This window comes from Amphibalanus amphitrite, unplaced genomic scaffold, assembly GCF_019059575.1.
Source record: "Amphibalanus amphitrite isolate SeventyFive unplaced genomic scaffold, NRLGWU_Aamphi_draft 000101F_arrow, whole genome shotgun sequence".
Classification (NCBI taxonomy): domain Eukaryota; kingdom Metazoa; phylum Arthropoda; class Thecostraca; order Balanomorpha; family Balanidae; genus Amphibalanus; species Amphibalanus amphitrite.
The window spans coordinates 985,557-991,731 of NW_024881596.1; positions in this window are offsets into that span (position 1 = coordinate 985,557).

Sequence of the window (6,175 nt, forward strand, 5' to 3'; positions counted from 1 at the left end):
AATACTCGCTTTCTCGAAGAATCTTCCTCTCCAAACACAAGGTTATCTCAACTATCAAATATTTCGAAACAGATGCGCCATAATAACAGAGACTTTTAACCAGCTGATTAAATTGCTGCAAAAAAAGTTTCTGAACTGTAGCAAACTGCCTCATAAATGATTTGTTGATGTAAATGATCCAAAACGATATTGAATTCTGATGTAATCAACATTGTGAGTTTAGTTCACTACAAGAAAATGCATTCCCTTTCAGGAATCAAACCAAAAAGGCATACGAATAAATATTACGTCATCATCTTACATCCTTCCATCAGGGGAGAGAAGATCTAAAAAGTCAATCCTTGGTTCCCCTGTTATTCTGCGCCACTTTGTTTATTTTATATGCATATTGTGTTTTCTTGTAAAGATGAGACAAAATGCCAGTTTATTTGATTTTCATTTCATTTTTGGGACCAAAGTCAGGCTCAGGGCTACCTAATACCTGCCTTTTCAGCTGGATTTTCAGTGTCAAATACTTTGTAGAGTATCTCAGACCACATCTCAGGACTCAAGGCCAGTTTCCAAACAATGTGTTTTGTGGTGTTTTGATTCTGCCTTTTCCTCTAGGGAACGTTGTCATGAACATTTATTTATTTTGTTGTATTTTACCTATTACATACCATTAGACTTACTGATTGATCGAGCTTTTGCAGCATGAATAAGCATTCTTCCATTTATTGACCACAGTAGATTCTTGACAATCCTAATTATAACGAAACCTGCGAATCGCTGAGGTCCATGTGTTATCCCTACCCTTAGCAATGTAACTTCTACCACAAAATGTATTTTGCAGTGGCTAACATTGCTGTTATTATAATTTGATAGCCTCTTAGTGCCCAAAGTTTAAACCATATGCTGATATTTTCTATTTTTGTGCAAAATCAAAAATACCGGCATGCTACCGGCAAGACATGCCAGATACCACGAAAAAACCTGCGGTAGTGAAAATTTACCGGCATGCCGGTAGTGCGGTAGGCAAACTTTGCAACTCTAATCCATAGGTATGATTGCAAAAGGTTCCCGATAGAGTTTCCAATATCATCCGTGATCCATCCTTTCCATCCTGATCCTCAGGATCAGCCCAACCTACAGCCAATTTTTTTTGTCCTGACTTCAGAGCAGACGGTCACACCACCCAGACAACCGCGAAGGGAAGCTCCAATAGGGACATACCACTCCGGAGAGATCGTTCGAGTGGCTAGGTGACTTTCCCCACTTGGGGCACCCCTGTCTGAAAAAAACAAGCTCATCTGCTGCGGTACACCAGTCGGTGGTTCGTTCAGCCAAAATGTCTTCCCATAAACCTCTCATCCTTCATTATACTGATCTTATTGGACCGGAAACGCATGACCAAACAAGGCAGAAGTGCGCAAAAAAACGATTTTCTCAAAATTCAACTATAGTTTAGCTAAAAGCAGCACACCTGGGTGACAGCCACAAATAACTTATTCCTATTTCCGAGCACACTGAACCTAGCCCACTATGCCGCACATTGTTCTCTTGATTTGTATGCCACGTCATCCCTGAGGCTGCTCACCTTGCTCATATAACACGGAGCAGAATTAGCCACCTGCTACCCAGTTTGATAAATCTACGGGGATTTAACACAGAGCAGCCAGCTTAGCGAGCAGAATACCCCGACTTGGAACCATCATTTATAACTTTTGCGGGACAACGCCGTAATGTGATTATTGCCCTCCCTTGCATATGACAATAAAAAAATGAACGCATTTTCCAGTAGCGTTGAACGCATGTTTATAGCCTGTCTTTTTAATATTCTAACAAAATTAGCTTCGGATAGATAAACGCAAATTATGGTGAATGATTTACCAAAATATATTTGAAAAACTACAATGAAATACAATGGAATTAGAAATAATTATGAAATATCGAATATGTTCACTGATTTTAAATCGTTTTTGAAGTTACCCTTGGTCTGTGCCTTGGTTCATCTGATTCGATTTCATGAATACCCTCATCGAAGTATTAGCAATTTCTTATAATTTCCCATTCATTTCAATAAAAAAAAAATAGGAAAACAGGCTGATCGCGTCTACCGTAACGTTAAATCCCATCGGCATTCTTTTGATGCTTTTCGTTTTGGCGATTATGTAAAACGTGCAATAAATGATTAAATTGTTTCAACCCGATAATTCCTGAGTGTGCAATTAAGCACAAAGTGCAACATATATGTAATGTCAGTCAGAACAAGAGACTAGTTAGGTAAAAATGAAACATGGAGGATACCGCATGACAAAAACATTAATTAAGTATACCCATTTAACTGGAAGCGCCAGCTCCAAGACACCTGAGCTTACACATTATACAAGTCTGCCTGGTGCCTACCTATACGAGCCTTCAGCTCATACAAATCCGCTTTGCAAAAACTCATCGGTCAGGCTGTTTGGTCACTGCGCTATCGAATCCATGAAAACATGGTCCTGACGTAGCACGCATGATCACTGATCAGGAAGTCGCCCCGTTTGATCTAGCCACCATGAGCAACAAACACCAACAAAGAGACAGTGCAGCACCACTTTTTGGGTGTCTGAGCCACGGGCAAAATTTATCGTCGGCCGCGTCGATCGGGCAATAAATTCGGCTGCGACTAACTATCCATCACTGCGGCAACGGGCAGCAGATGCGGCCCCCTCGCGAGGTGCATTCTTTAAAATCGGCCCGCCGACAGGCCTCAGACGATAAATCACTCGGCCGCCTCTCCTCCCACTCTTCCGTGCAGGCTGGTACCAGAGTCGGGATAGGAGGGAATGGGAGCGAAACGGAACGGGTTGGAGAGGAGAGGGATGGAAAGGTGGGAACGAGATGGAATGGAAGGAGAGAGGCGAGAGCAGGCTATAGAATAGGAAAGGCGGAGGGATGAGAATAATATGTCGAGCTATATCTAATAAATTTTTATTTGACTATCCGACGCCGGGGATAGTAGAGAACACGTTTTATTACAGACTCTCAGAACACTTGACGTGACACAGAAAAGCCACAAATGGCCGTCAACCGGCCACGGTGACTAGCTATTAGAAGGTAAGCAGCTTCCGAAGCAAGTTTTATCTGCAAAGCAGCGGGACGACTAGCGGATTTCTCATCAACTTCCAGGAACGCGTCAACTTTGTCTAAAACAGTAAACAGACTCGATGACTGCCCACCACTATTCAACACTCCCGGCACCGATTCCCTGGAACTGTGGCACCAGAAAACACCAGCACCTCCCTGCAGAAGTGCAGCGGCTGTTCCGCAGATACAAGACAAGCTCCGAGGTAGCATGTTCCGTTCCCGGAGCAGCGTGTTCCGTTCCCGGCGCGGCCCAGCGAGGACCAGGTACGGTATCGGATACCCGGCGGTGGCGGGTGGCGCAGCTGAGACCCAGTATTTATGGGCCTGTTTTGGCTGCGCTGCGCCCCAGGTGGTGGCATGTAATCGGAGTCATCTCGGAGGGTTCGCACCAGCGGCGCTGTCCTGACTCGCCCGCAGCTCGCTCCCGGCAGGCTTCTCTCGAAACTCTAAAGCGATGGCGCCTCCACGGCGAAGCGACGGAGACGGCGGAGGCAAAGGGTGCAGTGGTCGCGCTGTTGCTTCAAACGATCCAGCGCGGCGATGTGTCTCGGAAGTGGGCGGTGCGGAGTTCCAACTCACCCGAGCTTTCAGTTGCCGTGATTAATCGCCTCAGAGTAGATTGCTTTCCTTTACACACGTTTTTCGTAGCCGTTCTATCAAAGTCTGTTCACGTCATTAGCTGAAAGCGTGTTTCGATGGAGCGGCGACTTTTTGCTGTGACGCTGAATGGTGATATATTATACCACACCCGGAATAGACTTCTTCGCAGAAACGTCGCGCTCGATTCAGAAAAGTTGCAACAGAGCAACTCTGCTGGTGGCGTGTTTTCAATGAGAGGACTTAGCGCTGTGACAACTTCCACAAAGTGCAGTCCTGCGGCGCCGTTCTCGCGCGCGGCGGTCTGAAATCCAGCCGGCATTGTCTCGGCAGCAGTGTGTTTGAAGGCCGTTTGACGGGCCATTCCACATCGGGATGGGGTCTGAGCGGCGCTCACCGCCGGCTGACCAGTGTCGTGGAAGTAACGGCCGCTCCAGACGTCGACACATCGTTAGCAACGACGAACAAATCAACGGCCACCCGCCGAAACGGGCGTGGCGCGGCGCTTCGCGACAAACTTGGAGCCTCAAAGAGCAGTCATGGACACGGCCGCAGCTTTTGAAACAGTCTGGAAGGATAAAACGGCCACAACTCGTGCAACGCATCATCAAAATCACGAAGAATCCGAGTCTCCCCATCAAAAAAGCAGTTGGTCCCAACTCTCACAGGACCTAAACAAAGCTGGAAAGGGAACAGAACTCGCTTTGCTCAAGGTATTTATATTTGTTCATGATGGTGAATTATTATTATTTCCTGATGCTGCCGCACCGTAGATTAACGACATATTTTTTATGATTTAATTTGTCATTTTTCTCATTTGCTTATTTCAAATTAAATGTCCTACAGCAATGCAAAACAAGACAAACTTCCCCGTCGTGTGAAATATAAAATTTCATGACCTTCTCGCGGCCTCACCAAGAATATTCTTCAACACTGGTTCCACCAGCTCGACCGTATGGCCGCCGTCGGATCGGCCCAGTGACACCCTCTCCTGTCCGTCGCAGTCGCTCTCCACTCTCCCCTCCTACCCCGTCCTCTCCCCGGCGCGCGGGCCGTCACACGGGGGCTCACAAAGAGCGCACGGCTCGGGCTCCCTCCGTTCTCCTCTGCCGACAGAATGCAGCCAGCCGGGCGGCCTCAATGGCTCCTTTATCGCGCCGCAGCGGGGGATTATGCAGATGATGATAAACAGATAACGGACCGCCGGCGGTGCGAACGCGACGCTTTTGTGACGCCGTAATCGCCGAATTCGGGTACACGGTCAAAATTCAGTTAGGGGATCAACCGGGCTATAGTGAGAGATGGCGAACTGGCGCGCACCAGATGGGTCCTGCCCGGACTGAGCGCCGTGGGGTGGTGAGGGATGTGAGCGGGTATATGGAGTGGGACTGGGAGGATCATCAGAGCAGAGGGCCATCGCGTGGGGACAGTCGGTCTGGAGGGGAGGAGACCATAAGACTGAGTTTATAAAAGTTGTGGAAGTGTGTTTGTTGTGGAACTGTCACACTTTACAGAGTGGCAGACCCAAGGCAGTTCTTTAGACGATTGGGGTTTTTACAGCCTGGAAGCCATGGTCAAGTCAGCTATAGAGTCCCAACGATGGCCTCACACTCACCCTAACCCGTTTACCAAGCGTCTGCAGCTAGCGCGAGAGGTCCCTGTCTGTCTAGCTGTGAGAGTTACAATCACTGCGCAGTGCTCATAGCTCAGTGTTAGCCCACGCCACCGCATGGCCCATGTCGGCGCCGGGCAGTCGCGGGCGTCGATTTGCACTTGTCGGCGCAGTGGGTCTAAACTACCCCAAAACACCGGGCAGGGAATGCTTATGGCCGCTGGGCGGTCCGCCAGCGACCGCGGTTTCCGGTCTTGGCGGCGCCAGAGGGATGCGTCGGACTCGTCCATCGTCCACCCACCCATGGGCCGCCTCGCAACTGCATACTGCAATACAGACAGCACGGTATACGGTACGCCACGGCACTGCGCAAGCGTGACTTCCAACAAGGCACGGCATGGCAGGACGACAAACGACATGGAACAATGAAACGACAAGGAACGGCATACTTAAGCAGAGAATGGCATGACTGAAACGGCATAGTTAAGTGGGGTTGGCAACATAAATGATGCATGTATCAGCTACAACAGGACACAGGGCACAACGCAACCCAAAACGGAACAGACTCATGGACTGTGCAGAGTCCAACGACAAATCCTCGCTCCAGTATGAGGTTCTAGACAGTGTTCACTGTTCACTGCACAGTACACCGCACATCGCACTGTGCACAGTGGACACCCACCCACACTCGGCCGTGCACCCATGGCGCGGGAAGGTTGAGGAACGGCCGTGCGAAAACCGCTGGCATGTTGATAATGGAATGAGTCCCACGTGGGTGTGCTGGCAACGCTCTGTGCTTGCTGTCCATCGGAGAATTACTCGTGGAAACATTTGGGGGAAGCGTGAGAAAAAGGGAGG